A 25,704-nucleotide genomic window follows, 5' to 3' on the forward strand; every position below is an offset into this window, starting at 1 on the left:
ATATGGTATCTGCAGTGGAAACCCAAGAGCCCAGCATTTTACAGGAGACTTTCTGCCAATCCAATCCATGCACTGGCCATGCAACTTTAAACAAGTCTCTTGACCTCTCCTCACCTCAGTTTTCTCACCTATAATATGAGCGTACCCTAGGGTATGAAGACGGAAATAATTTTAATGCTTTGTAATGTTATTAGCAATTACGAGTGGTATATTCACTACCACTCCTGCTATTGGAAGACTGTGGGGTAAGGCAGAAGTAGCAAGGACAGCTCAGGACCAAGGCCAGCCCAGAAGTACTCTCCAGGGAGGAGAGTGATCCTCATGTCTCTATGTGCCAGCTCATCAAACTCTAGGCCCTGCTGGAGGAGCTTCCAGCTCAGAGGCAAGTGTTAACTATCCAGCTGACTGAATAAGGGAGGGATTTTGAGCATCTCCTAAAGAAATGGAAAATATAACGACTTGGAAAACAATGGGAGAATAGGGCTCTTAAAGTTCACCATTGAACATATAGGCAAATGTAGTTACAGTTTTCAAAGTGGATTAATATATTTTCTCTAAAATAAATAATCTCTCAGACTAACACTAAACATCCCCTTAGGAAAATACACATTTCAATAAACTTGCGTGTGTGTGTGTGTGTGTGCGCGCGTGCGTGCGTGTGTTTTGCATCAGGTACACACAAGGATGGAGGGGAGATTTATGAAGAGTGTTTGAGTAAATAGAGTAAGCAGTACACTCAGTTTGGTCTACCTGGGAATGTCATGGCCTGTAACAAAAGGAGCTACATATTTATTTGCTTATACATTTTTTATTAACTCTTCTTATTTTGGGGAGCATGTTTCTGGAACATATTTGAGATTATCTCTTTTCCATCATTTAAACATGAGAAAATAAATGCCCAGAGTAAAACAAATAACTTGCCTATAATTGCAAGTAGCCACCATTCAGAGATTACTTAGTATGTGGCAGGCATAAACATTTGACTAAGTGTATTATCTTTAATCCTGAGTATATTCAAAGAAGTTCTAATGTACCCATTTTACAAGTGAAATGGGACTGATAACAGAGAAGGTAAGTAATTTGCCTAAGGCTCCACCCCTTTTCATAACTAGTTAGTAACTGAATTAGGATGGGAACCAAACCTACATCAGGTGTATTCATAATTCCAGCATTAGAGATATAAACTTTTCCTTGGACTCTGCGGCCATAGCACCCAAAGAAACAACCAAAGTCCTCTTGCCTCATTAGATCATTATGCAAAAACTCCACAATCACTCTCAGTCCAAAAATGTCATCTTTGCCTTCGAGTAATTGTTGACTTAAATACATGAGGAAGACCCTTAAAAACTAGAAGTTGGAACTAGCGTCTACAACCGAGGTTCAAGTCCTCTTGCCGCCATTCATGAATCATATCTCTTGGACAATTCACCTAGCCACTCTATACCTCACAACCCCATCTGAAAAATGGAAATAATATCTACCCAACTCAATGCTTGCAAACTACTTAAATAGCATCTATGTCACGGGGACTACTGAATGTGAGCCACTGCTATCTATCATTGTCCACAAGAGAAATTTAAGAAAAACAAAGGAAAGAAATCAGGAAAAGGGACAAATTATACTTCTTCAGAAGTATCCAACTCAGCTGTGGCAAATCAAAGAAATTTAATCTTCAAAGCTGTGTGTTTTCCTCCCGAACCAACCCAAGATGGTTTGACTTACTTATATTCATCACTACGGACCAGTGAAGATGACCAAAACCACCTCCCCAGCCCTCTGTAGGAAATATACAGCTCCAGAGCTTCTAACAGTGTTGGCCAATGCTAGTCTTTTGAGCTCTCCTTTCCTTTGTCATCTAGATAGGACACAGTCTTTAGAAAGTGTTAGCAAACAAGATAGTGCCAGGTAGCTTCAACTTCCTTTTTTCCCCTGTTACCCTTGCAGGGCCCAGAAATACTTGAAACAAAAGCCAGGACTCACTCAGGCTTTCATAAGCACAGTACAGCTAGGCAAAGTGTGAGCTTTCAGCTGAAATTGAGGGTCAGGGAGAATCATCACTTATCATTTTAAAAATCTGCATAGGGCATCAAGTTTACCGAGCACTTTCTCTCCCACTCTCCTGCTTGGCCTTCATGCCAGTCCTGGGCAGCACTTGACAGGGATTCTTATCTGTCTCACTAAGAGAAATCTGAATTTCCGAGAAGGAACATGACTTTCCCAAAGTAATTTACCTTGTAAATGGTCGAACTGATTAAACCCAAAACTACTTGTGCCAATTTTATGCCTTTTCCACCTTTTCCATCACTCAGCCAATAAGTTGGTCAGTCAGTCATTTCATGGGAACATTAATTGACTTCCAAGTGTTTGGGGATAGAAAGCAAAGAGCTTGTCCTCAAGGAGCTCCCACAGTCCTGTTGGAACATGAATGAGTAAATCAGTAATAACGATAGGGACTTTCATCTAATAAATCATTTCAAGAAAGTTTTATTGTTTACCTCCAAAATCTACCATAGATCTATGAAATTTTAAAACCATGATATGCAGAAATGGTATTCAAAATAATTAACAAGTGGCAAAGCGTAGGCACCAGTCATTAACAGGTGCTGACTACAAACACATCTGTGAATAAGCAGATGCCTACCCTCAAAGTATTCATGGTCTAATGGAATAAACAGGCAATTTATACAATGTGCTAAAAATGAAAAATGAAAGTTTGGATGAGCATGGAGAAGGGGTCCTTCTCCTTCAATACAAGATCACAGAAACTTAGAAGTACTATGAAGTAAATCTTGAAAAATAATATAGAAATTCGCCATGTAGATAAAGTGAGCGGAGGGTTATTTTAAGGACAGGGTATTGAATGCGCAAAGGCTCAGAGGCCTCTGAATTATTTCTTTGAATTTTTTATTTAAAATGTTTAAGTTGCTAAGATCCTTGGAGATTGGGTAACCATGACGTTAAGAGTCAGCGGAGGGAAGGGATTTGAGTGAAGTCACACAGTATGCTGACGCAGCATCATGACTCATACCCGCTCTAAACCTAAGATCTTGTCACTCCGCTGACCAGAAAACCACTCATTGGTTAATCATGCGGCTGGTTTGCACTATTCCTCAGGCAGGGAAGCTTGCTCTCCTACATCTCACTACTCATTCAGTGACCAATAATGTCTTCGAGGTTTTTCGCCCTTGTTGTCCAAGAAAAAGCGAGAAGAGATAGAGAAGAAGAGCACTGAACAAAGACTTGCAGAGGGCAAGTTGGGGAACCTTAACTCTAAAAAATGCATCTAATTAAATGACTAGCTCATCGTGTTGGACTAGAGCTCCTTCGTTTCTTTGGGAGAGATTTCTAGAAAATACAGTCACTTGGGGCTTTTGGACGAGAGTTAACACAAGATGAGTTCCAAGAAGAAGAGGACGAGGTTGAGAACTGAGAGAGTGGGTAAGCAGGAAGGGGGAAAAAGGGGTCCCATGGGAAGTGGGTGACAGACTTCTCAAAGAAATGGACACTCGGCTTCCTCAGATAGTGCTAGTCCTCACCAACACGCCACTTGTTGGCTGATCTAGCCATGAAAAGAATGTATTACATTTAACACACCTTTAAGCAAATGAGAATGATCTCACCTGAGGTGAACCCCAACGTTCCCCCTGGCCTCCAAACCACAGCCTCCACCAGCAACTCGAGGATGATGATTGCAAACAAGCAACAACAAAATCAGTCTTTGGCGAAGAACTCTGTGCAGAGGTGGTATTTACAAGCATTTACTTTGCCCTGTCACGTGGAAAAAATAGCAATTACAGTACTGAGAAGAATGAAATGGTAAGAGATCGGAAGCCAAGACGCGCGGCCTCTGCCAAACAGAAGGATGACTGGTTATTAACCCCATGAACATCCTCTACTGTAATGTCTGGAGTGGCTTGGTTTCTCAGTTCTGACTGTGATGGCCATCTGTTGGTGTTCTTGGGTAAGTCATTTCTCCTCTCTGAGTTCCCTTTCTTCATCTGTGCAATGGATGCACTGGATACAATGATCTAATTTCCCTCTTACGTTTTATGGGTAAAAAAGAAAGGATTTAATTATAAAGCACAGCATGTCAAACAATCACTTGTTATTCCATTACTTTATTCATTCAACAAATATTCACGATACCCAATGCTCGTTACTAGGCACAGAAAGAGCAGGCATGGTCACTGCCCTCTGGAAACCAAGAAAGTAGGAAGGAAAATGAGACATATGTATGTGTAACTATACCATGTGGAGGCCATGAATATCCTAACAGAATTACAAAATGCTGTGGTGCATGGAAGCTTTGCTTGTGGAAAAAATCTAGGAAGCTCCATGGTTAAATTAGATCCGAATGGGATGATAAGGGATGCGAGGAAGTGGAAGTGAGGATTCCAGGTAGAGAAAAACATTAGCAAAGTTCCAGGTAATAGAGAACACATGACAGATGCAGACCCATTTGCCCGGAACAGAGGCTGCAAAAGGTCCAGAGATGGATGGTAACAAGTCCTTGTCTAGGCCCCCCTTACTGGAAAGCCAAGGTATGACTTAAGACGCCACATAGGTTTTGGAGAAAACTCTTTTTACCAGTAGCCTACTTCAAAGATATATAAATAAATCTAGTCATCTGTTATGTTATTGAAATATACTTCTATAATAGTTAACTTCATGCTTAGTAATATTCTTGTTTGTTTGCTCCACTGGCCTGTTTCCAGCCTCAGGGGCCAGCCTGGTCATATTTGGCTTTGTTTTCCCTGCCACTGGTTATGGCACTTGTAGTAGGCCCTAATCAGTGATTGTGGGTTACTACAGGGGGTGTCGGGTGTGGGATATTCCCTAAAGAAGCCATATTTATCACCCAGTTTTCCAGCAAACTCTCTCGTCTTATTCAAAACACATATAAATGTAAATATATATTCATTACGTATTATGTGTAAATGTAGTTTATGTGCCATATGACATGAATTGTATACTCTTGTAATATTTTATTCCCTAACCCAGAAGACAAACTTGGTAGACTTTGAAAAGCCAAGAGGCATGGAAGCATTCACTACTGGTTGAAAGACATGGCCTCATGCCATTGCAGTATGCTTTGGCTAAAACACAGAATTAAAAACTTACAAAACAACTAACATTTGAATTGGCCAAAATGGTTCAAAAGTTCAAATGAGCAGTTTTATGACATGACTATTTATGGGCTCTCTTGCTGTCTGGGACAGTCACTTAAACAGAGAACCCAAGGATACTAGAGCCAGAGCAACCATATGGGTAGCCTAATTTTGTCCCATTGTTTTCAGATGGAGAAACTGAGGCCCACAACAACAATGATAACAAGCGAGGGGATGATAGCATTCAGTGTTGAAAACAGGTGGGTGATTGAAATCTCTATTAGTAGTTAATAAAAAAAAAAACAAAACAAAAAAAACAACCCAGGGATCTCTGAATTAGCGCTGTGGAACAAAGAAACATATCTTCCAGATTCAAACACGGCAGTGATCTTTATACAAGCAGTGTTATAATCTAATAGGGCATAAAACATCATTTAAATATCATCTTAACGAACTTCCTGAGCAGTAACGTGTGATATTAAGAATTACGAAGCCCAGTTTGATAATCTCAGTGCTTCCCAGGTGAATTTCCTTAGTTACACTACTTCTCTGAACCTCAGTTTCTTCGTCTGTGAAAAGGGGACAGCACTCGCGCCGACCACAGATGGCGGTTGCAAGGATGCAATGAAACAATGTCCCTAAAGCGCCTTGTACAGCACCTAAGACAGACTTAACAAAGAGGGCCCAACAGCAGCTGCAGGCTACATGATGTCTCATTTTCTTCCACTATCATAAAGTTACTATGTGCTATGACAAGCTCAAGCATGGGTGCCGTGCCCTCGCTCCCGCCCCACTCCCTCAAATGCCTGCGTGTGCCCCGAGGATACTCGGTGCATGCTAACCACCAAACTAACATATGACTCAGAGCTTGGAAAGAATCCACAGCAGGCTGGAGAGCAAAGGCGCAGCTTATGTCTCGAAGATTAAGTTGTTATTGGAGGGGAACAGGATTTTGCCACCCCAAAATGTCTCTTTGGCATGATGATAGTTTAGGTTGATTATTTTTAAGAAACCAAAGACTCAGGAAAGGACTTTTTTTTTTTTTCTTCCCCCTTAACTGCCCAGAATATAGATAAAGAACCTGGCTCAGGATGAGCACTATCACCAGAGATATCTACAAAGAATATGGGGGCAGGACTTGGAAACAGAAGTCCTCTCCAGGGTCCCACTGTCTCTGCAGGGCCCAGCAGAACATTTGTTTACCAAACATTTGTTTTCCCATCTCCACTTGAATTGCCTTCCTCCCCTTTGAAGCCCCACTCCTGCCCCCCTTCCCTCCTTAGTCTCTGTGGCATATAAGCCCCGATGCCTGCTCATTTGTGGGCCTCATATTCTTATGGACCCCCCAGACATACAAAATTAAGTTTTGTTTTCTCCTGTTAACCCATGTCATGTCAGTTTAATTCTTAGACCAGCCAAAAGAACCTAGAAGGTTAGAGAGGATTTTTATTTTTTCTCCCTGATACACCTTTTTAGTTTTTTTCTTGGAGCAATCACCTTTCAGCGTTGAGAATAAACTTCAGAGAGCTTCCCCCAGGAGCTGCAGCTTAGAAGACAGGACCGTGTCAAAAAGCTGCTCCCCTACAGAACACTGCTTGCTCAGTCGATGAGGCCCCAGGCAGCTGGGCATAGCTGTCTCCCTCAGGGGAGAAGAAAAACTGATCTGAGCTCCCAGCAGTATCCCCACCTGCTGAGAACTAATCCTGGGTTATTTCTCTTCTGGCCCAGAGAAACCCAAAATTCCCCAAGCTTTTGAAGGGCTTTATCTCCTCTTTCCAGGAACTGGGCTCAGCCCATGTGCTTTCTCAGAGGTGCCCTGAGCAGCTGCTGCCCAGAGCCCAGGCAGCCCGCTGCTGCTCGTGTTTCCAGCCTGCGGGAGGTGCAGAGCCAAACCCCACGGATCCGGCTCCCTCTCCCTCCCCGGGCTTCTGTCTCACAATTAGAAAATCCGTTTGGGGAGCAAAGCAAAAATCACACTTCGCTAACAGCTGCTCTGCGTAGGGGGCTGGAGGAAGGGAAGCAGGAATTCCTCCTTTCGCCATAAATTGTATGCAAATGGGTTCTTTTCCTGGCAGGGAGCAGGGAGTGAGTGTGTCTTTCATGAGCTAACCCCGTTCCTCCGCTGGGAGAGCTGTTCCTTTAATTCGCCAACCGAAAAAGTGGGAAAGGATGTCTGGAGGCGAGGCGTCCCATTTCAGAGGAAGGAGCTCACTATATAAGCCAGCCAAAGCTGGCTGCACTGGCCACAGCCTGCCTACTGTCACACGCTCTCCCGCGCAGACACACACCCGCCTCTCCATACAAAGACAGCTCCTGGTGGGGTGACCCTGGGGGGTCTTGCGCGTGGGAGCCCCGCTGCTGCTCATATCCAGGTACTTAGTCCGTGGAGCTGGTTCATTCAAGGATCTAGGTCTCCCAACTCCAGAAAGGTAAGTCTGTTTTACCTCCATCACCAAAGATCATTGTGATACACTGTTTTCATTCCTGGTACCAAGTGGATTGTGTTTTCATAATTATAAAACTTTTGCTTTGTCTTCGCCGCTAGCAAAACGCGGTGTTTGTTAGGACTTGGGTGCACCTTGACTGTTTTCTATTTGCCCACTGCTAATCCGATAGGTTTTTGTCTGTTTGTTTCAGTTCTTTGAATAGTTACACATGGAAGGAACTTCTTGTAAAAGTTTTTTGTTTTTTCGTTTTTTGTTTTTGTTTTTAATACGTTGTTCTTCAGAGGAAAAGTAAGAATTTTCTCTTCTTGGCTGATTCACCTGTGAATACTTTTGTGAAGGTTAGGGAAGTAGAGTTTGAAAGTAGAGTTTGCTCATAGCCTTACTCTGGGATGAGATAGAGGGAGATTATGTTAAAGGATCATCTAGAGAGAACAATAAAATTTTACATCTAAACAGCCCTTACCTTATAAGCTTACAGTTTTGTATCCAACCCCTCATTCCACATCCACCCTTTGGTCAGACGTGGAAAGGGATGAAGGCTGGGGACAAGAGGGAGAAGGCATCTTCTAGGGCCTGATGAACAGCTTCAGGCGACAAGATGGGAGTGGTGGACACCAGTTTTCATTGTGAAGCACGAGGGGACTCTCTGTGGATACCTCCTGGTTCACCGATCCTGGTGCTGGGTACCTGAGTACGTATGGGTTGCTTAGAGCCAGTAGTATCCCAGCTCTTTCTACGATCACCTCTCCCTCCTCACCTCTCATCACGGAAAGAAATCCCTGAGAAGCAATTTCTCCCTGGGATAGGAGTTCTACTTCTCCGGCTGACTGTGAAAAAGCACAGGGGTTCCTTTCTCCCATCAGTTTTATAAGGGTTATGATAAAGAGCTCAGGTTTTAAAACTGGGGATCCCTTTAGTGTCCCCGCCACCACCACCACACGTGTGACCCTGACGAAAATACATAACCTCTTTGAGCCTCACTTTCCACTTCTCTAAAATGGGCATAGTAAGGTCTGTTGTCACTATGAAGAGGAAATAAGTGAGTGCTCAGTACCTGGAAGTTTGGATAATCATTGTCATTGCCAAAAACTGCCATCACCTTGGACCTTTAAAGAGGCACTTAGCCATCCTCGGATGGTTCCTTGTGCGATCCCCACCCGCCTGTTCCTACTCCCTGTCTTTGTATGTTGCCAGCACGAAGGGTGTCTCCCTAGGCAGGCAGGTCAGAGACTTGGCTGTATTTTACAAGCAGGAGGCTGTGTTGGCACAGGTTGCGAGAAAAGGGAGCTGCCTGGGGCTGGATATAAATGTCAGGTTCTGATTCCAGAATGCATGAGGGTTTGAATTTGGGCATTTGCAGATTCTAAAGCTGTCAGCTAGAAAGTATGATGCTGCCGGAAGACTCTTTGGAAATGTTTTCCATCCAAGGGGAGCGCAGGACAGAACCCCACTTGAAGAATGAATGCCTCTTTCTCATGTTTTTGTGGACCTTTCCCCTCTTTTTATAGAGCTTTCCCATATGTGCTTTAGAGATAAAACCCGCTGCCCACTGCAGCCAGCTTTCCAGCTTGACCTAGAATATGACAAGCCCAGCTCAGGACTGGGGAGAGATTCTTTGGGTGCTAAAGAAACCCGTGGAAAGTTTGCTAGCATAAGGTGTATCTGAGCCCTTTGCACTAGATGTGAGTGTGCTGTGACCCTGTGCTTTGGAGGGAGGTGAGGGTGTTTGGGAGAAGAAAGGGGTGCATAATATGAATATTCTGATTTGCTCAAAAATTGTGAATCGGATAAAGATTGAAAAGGATGCTGCTGCCAAACTCCACAGTTGTTAAGGTTTTTTTTTTTATGCTTTATTTGAAAAACCTAGCTTCCCTATCTCATCTTCCACTGTCTCCCCAAGCCCCAAGAAGTTACTAACTTTCTAACCCTCAGCTTTGTCATTCATATAAAGAGAATGACACTCTTGATCTCATTGGGCTCTTGTGACACTCAGATGAGGCAAACTCTTGGCATAGTACCTGGCACGTAATAAGAGCTCAATAAATGGAGGCTTTTCTTGGTTTTACCGCTTATCAATTTGCAAAAACGTTCCCAAGATTAATGTTCTAAGACAGTGGTTTTCAAATATTTTAGCAATTGAAATATGTATTAAATGAAACTGAGGGCAAAACCCCAGTATACGACAGGTAAATGTGAGGCCGATCGGGTTGAAATGGAGGTGGAGGGTCCAAGACTCACCATCTTGCTCTGTCAGCCACTGAGACATCACCACAGAATCTTGAACACACAGAACACAGTTAAAAATCATAAAGCCAGGTGGCATGCATTTGGGCTGCAATTTTGTACTTTGACAAGGCTCTGTGGCCTTCTGAGTCTCCACCTCTAATGGAAGTCGGAGCAATTTTCCAAGTAGTACGGTAGACAGAAAAATATGTGGGAAGTTTAAAATGCTTAATGAATGATGATTATTTTAATTAATTTTAATAACAATAGCCAAAACATCGAGAGACTACTCTTTAAGCTATAGGCCCTTTGTGTACCTCATCTAACTAAATAGCCACAACATGTCTCTGAGAAACAGACCATACCTCTTAGACAAAGGCATGGCTTGAAAAGCAGAGAGAATGAGTGAAGTTTCCTGACTTCTAGGATTTAGAGGAATGGAGCCTGTTTTCAGACCCACCTCTTCATGATCCCCAAATCAGAAGCACATTTCACTGTGTACCTGCCGAATGCTGCTACTTCTTGAACCGCCTTTAGAAGGAATAAACTTTCTTTCTGACTAAATCCGCCCCTCCAGCCAGACTGTGGCCACCCATAAATACAGCAGTAGCCTGATCATATAACCAGAATGGAATTTGGAAAGGGAATTCAGGCTGACAGAATGAAAAACACATCCCCCCTAATTCTACCCTTTCTAATGCTCACAAAGAACTCAGAACACCTACCTATTCTCTCCTCCCTCTAGATTTCCAAAGACACACAGCCGTGTTTGCTTAGAGAAAAAAAAAAAAATCAGTTGGCTTAAAGCATAAGGCTGTCCACACTGAAGTCACTTCAGTTCGAAAAGCAGAAAGTAGGCAATAAACATTTAGTTAACTCAATATGCAATCCTTTTGTGATAATAAAACACAAACACACACACTTAAAATAGTTAATATTGAAAGCTATGTATCACCCATGTGAAAGAAGGGTTTGCCCATGGTTTCCCATAATTCTCACTCTAGTACTGCAGGTTATGAATTCCTAGCTCCATTTTATGGCCAGAAAAATTGAGGCCCAAGGAAGTTAAGTGACTCATCCGAGGGTTTTCCAATAAGTGAAGGGCAGACTTGTCTTTAAACCCAAAGTTTCTGACTAAAACCCCACCATTCCTTCCACTAAGCTGCATTGTCTCCGGAAGTCAGGCTGGGCTGACCTTGTACAGAATCCCGACCAATGCCTCTTAGTGACTGGCCAAGATGGTAGAGAAGCCCCCAACCAGCAGTCTATTGATTTTACAGAAAGGCCTGGCGTATGTCATTTGTCATGGTGCTCTGAAAAGGTCAGCTCACGGGGATGTACTTCTCTGCCTGGAAACAGAAAAGTTCAAATTTCAGCCCCCGGAGAGAGAGGAATGACACTAGTGGTAGCGGTTAGGTTATTGTTGCTGATTTTTACCCAATAAAAGTAGGCACACACTTTGCCATGGACTACAACGGGGAGCTCTGACTGGGAAAGCAGGACTGTACCTATGTCTGCACTTTCTCTGAAAGCCAGGTAAACTGAGCACTTGGTTTTAAAAGAGTCAATTTGGAGATAAAGGCAAATGAGTATGTCCAACCTTGAGGCAGTGAACCCCAGGACAATCAGGAAATGGTTGTGGGCTCTGAGCCACAAACTCCCCGGAAGCCTTTGAAATGAGATTATCATTCGATAACTTGCCACTTTGAGAAGACTACAGGGAAACTCCTTGATATGTGAGAAACAATAGACGAAGTTTCCTTTCCAAGGAGGAAAATCCCCTCAAACTCCAGGCAATAATTCCATTCAAGACAATGGCAATGCTGGCCTCACCTGCCGTAAAGGGGCTTTACAAACCTTTTATGACTTCTTTGCAGAGGAGAAAAGTATGTGTGCCTACCTGAATGTAACCCTGGTGAGACAGATTTTTTTTTTCAGTTATGCCGTTTGGCCTAGAAATTCTCGTTCTGTTTCCTTCTCCTTTATCTCATACTTTCAGCTTCTCCTTAACTTTAGCAACAACCTAGTTCAATATTTCATTGCTCTCTTTGATCCTCCATCATAGAATGAAAGCAAAATGCCCAAGTCGAAAGCAGATTGTGAATGGAAAATCCCTTCCATGTGTATTTTTAGTCTGTTTGTGAATAGAAATGAAAAAAAAAATTACTTCATGCCAAGTTATCTCAGATTTTTTTTGAAATTTACTGAAACTCATAAGTCCTTAATTAGGTTACCATAGTAACTCAGATAGCTTTGGTTGGTCCTTTAACCTTCCCCAAATGCCCTATGTCAAGGGTGAGGGATAGTTCATAAGCTCTGAAAGTAGACAGCTTTGCTTCAAAATTAACCACTAATCAACTCTTATCCTGGAGGAGGTGAGCTGGCCACTACTAACCACTATCATCAACACATCCAAAAAGTTCTCCTAGGACAGGACTCAAGGCTACAGTATTAGCCAACACTTACTGAGTATGGGCATTGTGCCACTTAATCATCAACCATTGTTTCCAGCAAGCCCCTCCCACCCCAATTCAAACGTGAACTAGGTTGAGGCTTAAAAAGTTTAAGTAGCTTCCCCAACACAACACAGATAGTGATGCTGGAGCCAGAACTCAGAGCCAGTTCCAAGTCCCAAGCAAGTGTTTACAGCCATTATGGTAAGCAAGTGGTGTTCAGCATCATAATTCTATTCATCCTCTGACACCAGAGAGGGCTAGACATAGCGAAGCTAAGAAATAGTCAAAGCTTATCTCCCAGACCCTAGTCTTCTACTCAGCAGGGTGGCTGCTCTTGGTGTCTCCAGCTTGTTCCTTTAGGTTTCACTTCCTGTGGAAACTAATTAAACAGTGTGTGATTTCTAGTGTAATGTGTTTCCTCTGGTAGGCTCTAAGTTGCAGTGGGGCAAAACCTGATTGACACCTCATTGCTCCTAGCATGGACATACACACAAGCAGGTGCTGCCTGAGCAAAGGTGTGCTTGCCCTGCAGGCTGGCTTAAACGCCCCTCTTCCTGATTCCCACAGAGTCCTCTATTTCCCCCACTGACCTCTGTGCATCATAAAAATTGCCCTGATGATGGCCTCCCCCTCCACAATTATAAATTGTTGGCCTTGTTTAATTCCTTTCATTTTAAAGATGATGGCATTGAGACTTAGAGAAGGGAACAGTCTTTCTAACATTTCATGCCAGTTAGCAACAAAGTCAAGACTGAATCTTTGGTCTTTTGACTCTTGCTTTTGGAAGCCAGGGAGAATATAAAATGTATCAGAGTTAATGCATTGTTTTAAAAAGGAAAAATTAAGAGTTTTATTTTTTGAACAGCTTTGGTACACGTGGATGAGCTGAGGAGTCCTCTGTATTAGTTATCCGTTGCTGTGTAACAAGTAACCACAGAATGTGGTAGATTCAAACAACACACATTTATGATCTATAATTTCTGTACATCAGGATTCCATGCACAGCTTAGATGGATGTTCTACTTCATGATCTCTCATGAGGCTACAATCACAAGTTCGACTAGGATTGCAGTCTCATCTGAAGGCTCAGTGGGGGAATAATTGGCTTCCCAGCTCGCTCATGTGGCCATTGGCTGGATTTACTTCCTTGAGGTTGTTGGATTAAGGGCTTCAGTTCCTTGCTGGCTGTTGGCCCAAGGCCACCCTCACTTCCTTCCACATGGGCCTCTCCAGCATAACCCTTTACTTCATCAAAGCCAGACAAGAGAGCAAGAGAGCCTACAAGCGAGAAAGGCATCACAATCTTGTGTAGCTTAATAGTGTAAGTGACATCTCATCGCCTTTGTCATGTTCTGTTGGTTAAAAGCAAGCCACTAGGTCATCCCATGCACAAGGAGAGGAGATTACACAGGCTATGAATAGCAAGAGGCAATATCATTTCCTGCCACTGCTTCCAATGCTCCAGTGGCACTGACCTCCGACAACTTTCTGTCAATGACAAGTTATCCAGCACACCTATACTTCTGTTGATGAGCAATCAATAATGATGGCAGCTACTAAAGTAGATGATATCTTATTTAATCTTTCCATCCATTTATAAGGTAGAGCCAGGTATTTTGCATTAGATGTCATTATTTATTAGTGAGCCATGATTCCTTTTGAATACCACCCTAGGGTTCAAACTCCTAAGTCAAGGATTTCAAATGTATTTCATTCAAAAGCAAGACATCCAATGTGACTAAAACTGAAGCTCATCCATTGAATACCTTCCCAACCTATTTCTCTTCTAGCATGTATAATGAAGACTGAAACTTAGGATTAATTCCTTCTCCCTTTCCACCTCTTCCTTGCTTCTCTACCATACACCCAATATTGTGGGCTCTTCTGCCTTGACAAGTAGGTCAGTTGACTGCCCCCCCCATCCCCTCATCACCACACTAGTTTAGGCTGCAGCATCTCAAAGATGGACCACTCCGACAGTTTCCCTTTTGGTCCCCATCCCACCAGCTTTCCTTTTCAAGCTATTCCTCAACTGTGAGTTGCAGAAGTCAACATGCCTAGGCCTAAAGATTTCCAAATGGTTCTCTTCTGGCCTCAGGGAAAATTCAATCCCCAGCCTGGTGTTCAGTATTTTCCAAGGTCCGGCTATTAGTCTTTAAACACACCTTGTACTTCAGCTATAATTCATGTTCACACCAACCATTTCATGCTTCGTGTGCCCTTCCAAATGTCATTCCATTTCCTAGAATTCCCTTCCCTATGTTTTTCACCTACTTAATGTTCCTGTCAAAATTCAATTCAAGAAGCACCTCTTCTAGGTAGATGAGATGCCCCTTAACTGTCATCCCATTTCACCCCATGTGTTTTTCTGCCATCACTGTATCATTCTGGAATTGCCTGTCTGCTCTTCCTGCCAATGAATTTCTTGAAAGGATAATTTATATCTGGTTTAATTGTAATCCAGTATAACTAGAATCAAATTAATTTTCAACAACATACAGCAGTCCTTGCTATGTTCCAGACTTCTTCTTCCTTACAAGAGTTTACTCAGAAAAGCCAGACCTTGAAGTTTTTTACATGCTTTGCCCTACAGGCTCTGAGAGTGATATCATAACATGTGACAGGAGGAAGCCAGCCCAGTCCTGGGACAGGAAACTGTCTCAGGATGCAGACTTGAAGGAATGTCCTTGCTTTCAGAGGTGGCCCCCAGAATCAAAGCGTGCACTGCCTGGGGTTTTAAAAAACCAGTACCAAGGACAGAGGAGGCCTGTCTGGGGATTTGAGGTTGAGTCACAGGAGATGGGAAAATCTGGAAGCTATAACAAGGATCAGTCTACAACTAGAAGGAGGGAAGAAGGAAAAGGGCTCTATCATAGGACATGGAGAAATTCACAGCCCAAGGGAAGGATTAGATAATGGTTGAAAGTATGGCTTTGGCATCAGAAAGTTCTGAGTTTAAGAGCTTGCTATTTGCTTGTTGCGTGATCTTGTCCAATTTATTTAACTTCTCCAAGTATCATTTTCCTCATCCATATTAAAGCCAATATAGCAGCACCGACTTCATAAAGTTACTGTGATGGTTAAATGATACAGTGCAAGTGTGTTGCTTAGCAGAGAAGCTGGCACTCAATATTAATGTTTTATTGTCATTGTCATTGTTGAAGTGATTCTTGGTAATGAAACTCCATTAGACAAACAGTTCCCTAAAGTGTGTCCTGTGGAACAGCATTCTCATGAGATACATCTAGAAAAGGGTCCTGCGGCCAAAAGAGTTTGAGGAACACTTGATACTGTGTCCTGTTCTTCGAAATTCATAGCTCATATGTCCATTCAATACATAGTTCTAAAGGCTGGAGTACAATGGAAAACAAGATATATCAGATCCTTTTATTCATGGAGCTTACATTATGGTGGAAGAAGGTGGACCATGAAAAGTAATCAAATACATGCATAGTACAATTTCAGATAGATATTTGTTAAGAAGAAATATAAAACGTGGTAAGGGACTAGACAATGACTGGTGGTATAAAGGGTCCTCTTTTAGAAAGGATGGGGCTTGGAGATAGCATTTGAGCAGAGATCTGAGTGAAACGAGGAAATAAATTCTGTAGGTAGTGGCTAGGAGCGGGTTTTATTCTGAATGTGATTAGAAGCCAATGGGAAATTTGGGGTGGAAGAGTACATGATCCTGAGAAACTCTATAGCAGTCAGTCTATTCAGCTTTGTTTAACCTAGTGTCCCCAATCTTATTTGACCACAAATACGCTTCCCCATAAGACATCTACCTGAAAACATGTTGGAATACAGTCTGGTAAATTCTGCACTGGAGCACAAGGTTTCACAGATTTTAAAAAGACTGTAAATTTCCCTCCCTCAGCTAGACGTACGGTAATAAGCCAAACAAACCATTTAGGCCAAAACAGGCATGCCCAGAGCAGGAAAACCTAGCTCTAGAAGAAAGACATGCAGGATGTCACCCTAATTAACAACTCTTTTTGGCTAAGATGATCAGTGAGCACAGCCAGCTTCAGCAGACTCTGGAACCCCATCTCAGGCCAAGAGAAACTTGCCAACATCTGCCTAGAAGCTAATAAGTATTTGCAAACAGTACACCTTGGCTTGAGCATTCTCCAAAGGGAATGTGTATAAAACTTGAGCTCCTTCCAGAAGCTCTGGGAGAAAGACTGAGGTCAAATATTTCAGAGCTTACACGTGGACAGCCACCAGATTGCTGCTGAAGATCTAGGAAATGGAAGGTGAAGGGTTCTGCTTGGGCTCTGCTCTCATTTTATCGAGTGGTGCTAATTTAAGCTTTCACCTTATATAAACTGCAGGAAATTGCTCGATGATGAGTCAAGCTGGTATAGTAGTTAAGAACACATATTTTAGAGTCACAAATCAGGGTCCAAAAGCTGGCTCTGCCTCTGAGGCCAGTCGCTGAGTATCAGTTTGCCTTCTAAATAAGCATAATAATAACCTATATCACTAGGTTGCCATGACAAATGACAAGATAAATGATAACATGTATAATAAAAGCATCTATGATAAGTCTTGGCACAAAACAGGTATACAGTAGGCTCTCTACAGAGTGTTAGTTTCCTCCCTGTCCAATTTGTTAACTAACTACTATATTCTAGCAAGGGCTGGCAAACTATTGAGTAGCTGCCTATTTTTGTAAGTAAAGTTTTATTGGAACACAGTCATGCTCATTTATTTATGTCATGTCTATGGCTACTCTCTCTACAATAGTAAAATTGAGTTGTGACAGAGACAATCTAATCAAAAAATTAACATTATCTGGTCACTTAAAAAAAGTTTACTGACTCCTGCCATTCAGTGTGCTAAATTTATATATATAATTTCCAACCACCACAAGCTAGCAAGTTGAATATTATTATACTTACACATAAAAAGAGATTGAAACAGAAAGATAGACTTATCTAGCAAGTCCCCCTGAAAAAACATATGCCAAATCCTATACTTAAAGGAAGCTTAGAAGAATGATAGAAGAGTTATTCATTTGTATGAGTCATCCCACTTTACCCCTCACTACCTCTGACCTTGATCTCTCTCGAGCTAAATTTCTTGACTCTCTGGCCATATGTTTAGTTAAATAATCCTGCCTAGAAGGGATTTCCCCCCATTTATGTGTTTGTTTGTTTATTCAGGTAAATCCATTCTTTCGAAAATAAAAGTTGTAATGTCTAGAGCCTCTGAAATGCTATCACGTCTTGACTAATTTCTTGGACCAGATTTTTTTTTTTTTTAGTAGTATATAACATGAGGCCCAATTTTCCAGAAAGGGGAGATTTTTAAGCTCCCTTGTCTGCTACTTCTCCCTTTATCTTCCTCTCACTCACTTTCTTCCCGGGCCAAACTCAAGGGGAGTACTCTCTTTCCAGGGACTTTAGAAATTTGCTCGAGACATAGATACTATAGTGCATTCGTCTTTGTGCTTCCCCTTAAGTTACTTAAATAAGTTAAAAACTTAAATAAACACATGAACCCTAATTCCCCAACACCATCCTTTCAAGAGGTCCCATTTATATTGATGATGTCGAATCTCCCTCTGATATTTAATGCATGAATATTAGTTCTTTTAACAATGAATCTTGCTTCAAAAGATAATTTGGTACAGCAGAGAGAGCACTGGATTTAGAATTCTTAGACTGGGTTCTTAATTCTGAGCCAAATGACTACTGACTGGGCAACTTATTTAACCTTCTCAAGCATTCATTTCTCTTAACATACAAACAATGCTTCCTAACTCATAAGGCTGGTATCACAATTAAATGGCATCTGTAAAGTGTCAGGGATGGGATGAGTATTAAACCATTTGCCTCACTCTTAGTTTAAATTGCTAGAGAGCCTTCATCCTGGAGGTTTACACTTGTCACAGACTTGTCATAGGTATGTCATTACTCCCATCTAATATGTAAGGAAATGAAAAGAGAAAGGGTCTAGGAGTTGTTCCAAATCTGCATGCCCCTCATTGTGTGCCCTCAAATGTAATCCAGGAATGTACTTCAAACAGAAAATAATCAAGTAAGTTTGGGAAATGCTATATAAATTCTTCTCTTCTGAGAGATTTCCAGTGAACATGAGCATGTTAAAGACCCTGGAAAACCCTGAAGTAAAGAAAGCTGTGTAATTTGTTTGGCTTAAAATAACATATGGTTTAAATAGCATTTTTCAGGCATATTTAATTAGAGAATTTTTTTTCCTTGCATTAATACTCATCAACATGTTGTAGATTATACTTCAGAAAATGCTGCTTAAAGTTAAAAAGTTAAACCAAAGTTAAGGATTAGAAATTCTGTATTTCAGGCTCATGTGCAGCTTCTCCTTCTCTCTGTGAGCTTTAAAAGTCTTCCATGACCATTGTTTATTCTGAGCCCTGTCAACGTCAGTCCTTTTAACTTAGTCACATAAAAACCACCATTGGACGTCATTAAAGGACAGCAGAAAAACTGACTGTTAGGAATGGGGTCTCTGACTCACTGGTCAGTCCACTTGAATTAAATTCCTTCCAGTCGTGTGACCCCAAGCTGAGTGAGCCTCAGTTTCCTCATCTGTAAATTGAGAAAAATAAAGGTAGCTACCTCAGATCTGGGAGAGGATTCAGTAAGATAGTCCACATAAGACATGTAAAGCAATTTCTGGCACAGATGTTAATGTTAGTTTATTGTAGCATTTAAATGGTCCCATGAGAAAGAGAGAGTAGATAATGAAAGAGTGTCTATCTTGCCCAGGATCACACAAATCAATTGCTGGAGCAATCTGTTTTCCAAGAGTCCAGTTTCCTGCTCTCAGTCTTAGAAGCATATTTTCATTTCAGGAGTCAACCGTTACCAGAATGTATCAAACTTTATTAAATTTGATCTATATAGGCATTTATAAATGTCATTGACTCCATCTGGCTCCCTTTGACCCAGGTAGCATTCCATTCGTCTGAATATCAGCCTACTGGGTTCAAAAAACTTATCAAAACTATGTATTCTTGCTATGCCAAATATTTGGCATATGTATTAACATTCTCCCCCCATTCTAGTACCCACGGCAGACATTGCTAATCCATCACAGTATGCTTTGCCCTTGAGTCCAAACATCTTTGATTGTAGTTCCAGGCAGCCATATCAGCTAAATGAAGTTGACCCGTAAACTCAAACTTAGTTACCATCCCAAACCAATTTAACCTCTTAACAAATACACGAACCTCTACAACATTATTGTCTACTAATATGTTCAATGTTGTAGAATTTCCTAATAGGGAAGGCCAAAAAGGGAAAGGAGAGAAAAGGAAAATAGATACTATCATGTGGGTAGCATGTATTATTATTCCAGGCATTTGTGACACAATTATCACATTCAATGTCTCCAACAACCCTGCAAAGATCTGTATTTACAGTTGAAAAAAACCATAGTTGAGAAAAGTTATAGGACTTTGCCAAAGGCTCCCCAGCAGTAAGCAGAATTTGATGGCAGGTCTTCCTGGCTCCAAAGGCCATGTTCTCTCTTCTCCATCACAGTGCCTCCTTAAGTGTTTTCAAAGTCTTTTTGAGGCTACATCTTTGGCATTAGGTGCCTGGTAACGGCTTCACAAAGGCCACACTGTCATAACCATTTTTAGAAAATTTCTTGTCTAGAGTTGAGTGATGACTCCATCTACAACCTGTCCTTCTTAGATAAACCTCTTTAATTTTTAACCATGGCTCAAAAGATTAACAGTCTGCTTTCCAGTACTTTTTGAAGAGTCAGCTAGATTTCTTAAAATTCTGGATGAAGGCCAAAACAGAGGAGGCTATTGTTCCATTGGGAAACAATGAATTCAAATCTATTTTTGAAACAATTTTCCAAAATTTTACAGGAACTTATATCGTTGCCACTTGGTCATACCACTTTTTATTTTCTTTTCTGTCAAGGCAAGAAATAGAAGAGGGAAAGCAAGTGCTCTGCAGAATTTTTAGTTCAAAAATTGAAACCAGATCTTACCAGGGCAGTTTGTGGTCTGAACGTATCAATGGATCTAGTCATATTTCATCCAAGCTTTTCTTGGGTATAACTAAACCACAAATATGAATCTCATTATTGTGCTGGATGGAAATATTTTATGGATTAAGATTTGTGGGCTTAATTTGTTGGTAATGAAACTTCTGTTTGGGGGATGAGAGAATATTAATAATAAATGCTACCTACAACTTGAGAAAGAAACACTCCGTGTTTGGGAGTTTTTGTATATAATGTTGGCCATTTGACTTGGATCTAAAAGAAAATCCAAGATTAAGATTGATAGAAATGTTGCTGAACTAGCAATGGACCTTAGGTAACCAAAACCAAAGAGACTCTAGAATTGGAGCCACATACTTGCTTATTTTACAGGAGAGTGGATGTGACTCGCCCAAGGTCACCCGAGTGGTTGGCAGAACTGTGACCTGGGTTCATTTTTTAGCTCTTCAATCTATTGCAGTTTCTACTACATGCCCCTCTGAGAGCTTCAAGTTTCCAGGAGCTTAAAAACAAGTAATAAAGAGCCAAACTATGAAAGGAAAGAGAGTTGACCCAAATTTAACCAACAACAAATACTGCAATGAAATTGAATTACTGACAAATAATCCAGGATGTGTCCTTCACGCCAAAACCAGAGTTTCACACTGAAGATATCACAGGCCTGGTCAATTCCACCTCCTACCAAATATTCAGACAAGTTTACTTTGATCATACAGAATACTTGTCTCAAAGCAGACAGTATTGGGCAATCAAGAACGTTTGGGGTGTTGACTAGAATCTCATGGGAATAAACCTGATCTATCTTGGCCACTCTTGTAACCCCTGTATTTAGTGTGGTATCTGGCACATAGTATGTAGTGACTGAATATTTGAAGAAATAAAAATGAACTGATTCCAGGAATTAGTTCATTAGATGAATTCCTCTTTAGATCTTGCCTTAGAAAAGATCACAGGAAAACTAATTACATTATAGCCATCAGGAAAATAAGAATATTCGTTCATTCATTGATTTTATGAATATGAACATCTGTTGTATGTTAAGTTTAAATCAAGAAATATATTCAGCTTTATTTTATTTGAATATCAGTATATTGTGCATTTACCACATTCTAGACACAGTGCTTAGTTGGGTATTAAGAAATGAATGACTCAGCTATCGTCCCTGCCTTCAAATAGGAGTTTACAGCCTACAAATAGTCAAACTGCATTCTAACTATGTGAGGACTGACTGCATGCACACCAACTGCTTATAATCTAACCTAAATGCAACCAAGAATTTGCTTATTGCTCTAAAAGAACAAGATATACATCCATAATAAAGCCACCCAAAATCGTTTTTAGAATAGTATATGATGGAAATGATATCAAATCAAATACTCAGAGAATTCAGAAGAGAGGAAAAAGTTAACCTAGAAAACTTCTAATAATAGATTTTTTGAGCTTTATCTTAAAGGGCAGATAGATTTGTTCACTCAGAGATGGCAAAAGAGCTTCTGAAGAGGCTTCAAGGAATCTGGAATCCTCTCTCAATGATAACTAAGATGTGACAGCATGCTTCATTGCCACAGTACCCACAGAATGTCTGGCACCTTAAGGCCCTAATTCTAGGGCACCAATAGTATTTTCCTTTGAGGCAGGTGTTTAGAAGTTATATAGACAGAGCTTAGCTCTGGTCTTGAAGCATACTCCTTTTCTTAGCAATTTAGCTCAAAAGGCTATATATAACATTATGGTTCAGAACATTTACTCTGGACTCAGACCTACATTCAAATCCCAACTCTACTACTTAATAGATACCTGAACTTGCAGTAGACACTTAATTATTCTATGCCTCAGTTTCCACCTCTGCAAAATGAGAATAAAGATACTGCCTTAAATCATTTTGTGAGAATTTGAAATTAGATAATTAAAATGTTTAGCACAGGCTCTGGTCATTCAAACCAGTGCTGCTTCTGAAACTTGCTTGTGTATGTTCTTCTAGTTCCTGAGATTTCTGGAAACACAGAACAGTTTCTCACTTTAGCTAGTCTCCCCAGCACCCAACACATCGTGCAGCACATAATAAGTAAGTAGCAAGTAGCTCTTGAAAGGATCTTAAGATTTTTATTGTTGCTCCTGGCTGGGAATGTGTACTATGTTCTCAATCTACTGTGACACTCAAGAATATCACAAATATTAAATCCACAATACATAGGTTTAAAATCAATTGCATTTTGTGAGTTTTCAGGAGGAAATTGTAAACTTTATGATCATAGGGAACATGCCCATCTTTATTGTTATATCCCTCATACTTAACTTTGGGCTTGACACATGGTCGGCATTTAATAAAGACGTACTGAAAAGATCAAGTTAGATGGATGCATGCATACATGAATAGAAAAAAAATGAAGAAATGCACGGGACCAAGAAATCTGGAAATCTTTTAACACAGATGTTCTTTGAGATCCCATTGTTCATATTTCTCTCTGGGATCATTAAATTGACCTCAGACTAGGAATTACTAGAAGTCTTTCTTATGCACTTAATTTTGAAGCCCTCCCAGTGATCTGGGGAAAGAGATAATCAAACGTCTTGATCAAGAAGCAGAACCCATGAGTTTAATATCAGCTTTACCACTAATTTGCTGGTGGCCCTCTCTGGTTGTTTCAGTTACGCTCTCCTCTTTCATGTCATGTACTACCTCTAAGGAATCAGATATGGCTGCCCAGAGTGATATACTCATACCAGTTCTGAAGTGTGGCTCCATAGAAGTGTGTTGGTATTGATTATAAGTATCTGCCACTTGTACTAGAGTCCTGTGTTTGGGTGCCACAGATTTGCCACTCTTGGATTCTACAGTTGATTCTAAGCCCTGCTCAAGTCTGATTTTGATTCTATAATCTGATATCTGTCTGTGTCTATGGAAAGTGCTGAAAAGCTGAGCCAAACATTTCCCGTCAGGAGCAATGTCTTGGAAGACTAAACCACAGGCAGCCTGTTCTGGAGAAAGGCCTGGCTGAGCAGCATGGACAACCGTCCCAGTAGCAGCCCTGCCTCTTGGCCAGGGTACTAACGTCCCAGAAAAGAACTCCACCCCAGGCCCATGGACTTGATTTTCTTGCTACTGAATTAGAATAGATAGGCTAGAAGGAAAACCAGGACTGTAGCCACAGCCTCCTTACTCTCTTAAGGATTTCAAAGTATCTTTGTCGCTTGACAAGCTGAAAAACAAACAAACAAAATTATACGGTTCCCTGGAAAAAGCAACACTGAATAGGCAGGGCCGCCTCCAAAATTCCCTTATGAATTCTTCATCCTTTAGATGCTTGCCTTCACTAACTGCCTTCTCCAAACAAAAGACACAGATCCTTACATAATAACAGCACACACCAGTTACTGAGATCGCCCTCCTGTTAGGCACTATCTGAAGCATTTCCATGTATTATCTCATTTTCTCCCACTTGCAGTTGAAAGAACTTCATTGTAGGGTTGATATTACTGTTGTCATTTTACAAACAAGAAAATTGAGGTTCAGAAAGGCAATGTTATATATCTAAGAGCGTAGCTACTAGATGGAGCCATATGAAGTTGCCCCTATCCAACCATTTTTACCTATAAAAATGGCAATTCCATATGGTTTAAACTAAAAGCAAATGGCAGAACCAGGATCTGAAGTATTTGATTCTAGAGCAGACATTCTCAAAAAGCACACAGAATCTGCTTGGATATTTGTCAATTGTAGCATTTATCATTCTTACCTATAAATATTCTTTATGTGTCTGTTTCATTTACTGGACTCACTGAGGGCAACTACTATCCATCATTGGTCTCTGGAATATCTCCCTATGCCTTAGGCAATCCCATAGCCTGGTCCTAGCACTCACTGAACTCATCTCTATTGAATGCAAGAATGAATTATTTTTAAAATAAATCTGTTCTGAGATGATTGTTGGCTCCACTAGCATCCTTACTGGGCAGCAGTTAAGCCACTGTGCTACCTAGATGGATAAATGCTTTTCAGTGCTGGAATTCAAACACCTAGGGCTTGGAAGGGCTTTGGTTTGGCAATCGGAGTTTTTTTCAATTCTTTTAAGATCCAGGTTGTGCTGGACTCACTCAGCTATAAAAAATCAGATGTCCTTAGGAAAAAAAAATTCACACTTAAGGCTCTTTCCTGGCTCCCGTCTCTTTCTGACACATTATAAGAAGGAATTTATGAATGTTGGGAAGGACAAGGGGTGAGGAATTCGTAGAACCTTTAAGAACACCCGTGTAAGCAACCCCGTGCTAAATTGACTATGCACAATAAAATTCTCTTGGTGTGAGCTGTCTCATGGGTTGCCAAAATGATGTGGAAAGAAATTCTTGTGAATTGCTAAGCAGTGAGAATCCTTCTTGTTCCCCCAAACTTAGGATATTTCACATACATGCCTAAGTCAACAAGATAAATATACACTTTGAGCTACTAAAAATAAAGTCACAAGTAACTAATTCTGAAATATGACTCCAGCTAGTTGAAAGCCTTATCTTTATCTAAAAATGAAATTGTTTATTCTCCAGCTGTGACTAAGGAAAAATTTGAAGATTGTTGATTCCTTCAACTAGCAATGGTCATTGTCCTGTGGTGAGGTGCTTAAAAATAACCCTTAGTTTATTCCATGCTCTTTCCAAAAGATTAGCTACTAAACAGCTCTACTGGGGGAAAGCAAGAGAAAGATTTGATAATAAGCCAAGAGGCACTTCAAGTATAAAATTATTAACCAAAGACCCTTGGGACAGAGCTGCCATGATATTGACTATGGTTTTCCCTGCCCTAAATGGAATGTTACTTGAGAGTAATGTTCTAAATAAAAATCTCTAATACCAAAATCTGGAGAATCATCCTATACTGGCGATGTCTAATATCAAAGAAATTGAAACAAGAACTAAGACTTACCTTTCATCAGTAATGAAGTCCTAATATTTTAACCTACACCCCCTCCCCCAAAGAAATAAAGCCTTTAGGACCATTGTTTTAATTAATTTATTTTTTTATAGGGAATAAGTGCCACAAATGTGCCAAGTATTTGGAGACCAAGGGACTAAATACAGAAGCCTATGTGCTTCTCAGCAGATGACACTGTGAGCACTTAGACACCTAGCCTTAGAGAGAGATACAGTGATGCTTTCCGGGCTCAGTAACTGCTTTTCACACCGCCCTTAATCACCTCCTCACTACGGTTCTACCAATTTCATGTACTTTTTCCTTTCCACCTCCCTAGATGCACTTTATACCCAAGTAGAAGTCAACCTTCAGTATCTACACATGTTACGCTACCTTTACCTACCTCAGGCAGCCACAAAGGGAAGCTGCTGTTCTTATTCTCACCTCTTCCCATGTATTCTAACTCCATTGCCTTTTCTCATGCTGTTCCATCTTGCTAGTCTTCTGTAGGCTTCAAATTCTACCACCTCCTACAGTTGTATCCATCCACTCTTTAGAAT

General features: G+C 40.9%; 1 protein-coding gene across 9 annotated transcripts in view; it reads left to right on the forward strand.

Moving 5' to 3' along the window:
- The first annotated feature begins 7,167 nt into the window (after positions 1-7,167).
- The window catches only part of TNC (tenascin C), an 83,746-nt gene continuing 65,209 nt past the window's right edge, over positions 7,168-25,704 (forward strand). For 2 of the 9 annotated variants that reach the window (XM_016152373.2, XM_016152364.2), the window contains exon 1: positions 7,168-7,537. The gene's annotated coding sequence lies outside the window, so the exon portion shown is untranslated. The remainder of the gene's footprint in view (positions 7,538-25,704) is intronic. The other 7 variants (XM_016152397.2, XM_016152414.2, XM_016152430.2 and 4 more) reach the window with 5 other exon arrangements.

The sequence above is a fragment of the Rousettus aegyptiacus genome, unplaced genomic scaffold (genome assembly GCF_014176215.1).
Source record: "Rousettus aegyptiacus isolate mRouAeg1 unplaced genomic scaffold, mRouAeg1.p scaffold_m13_p_3, whole genome shotgun sequence".
Classification (NCBI taxonomy): Eukaryota; Metazoa; Chordata; class Mammalia; order Chiroptera; family Pteropodidae; genus Rousettus; species Rousettus aegyptiacus.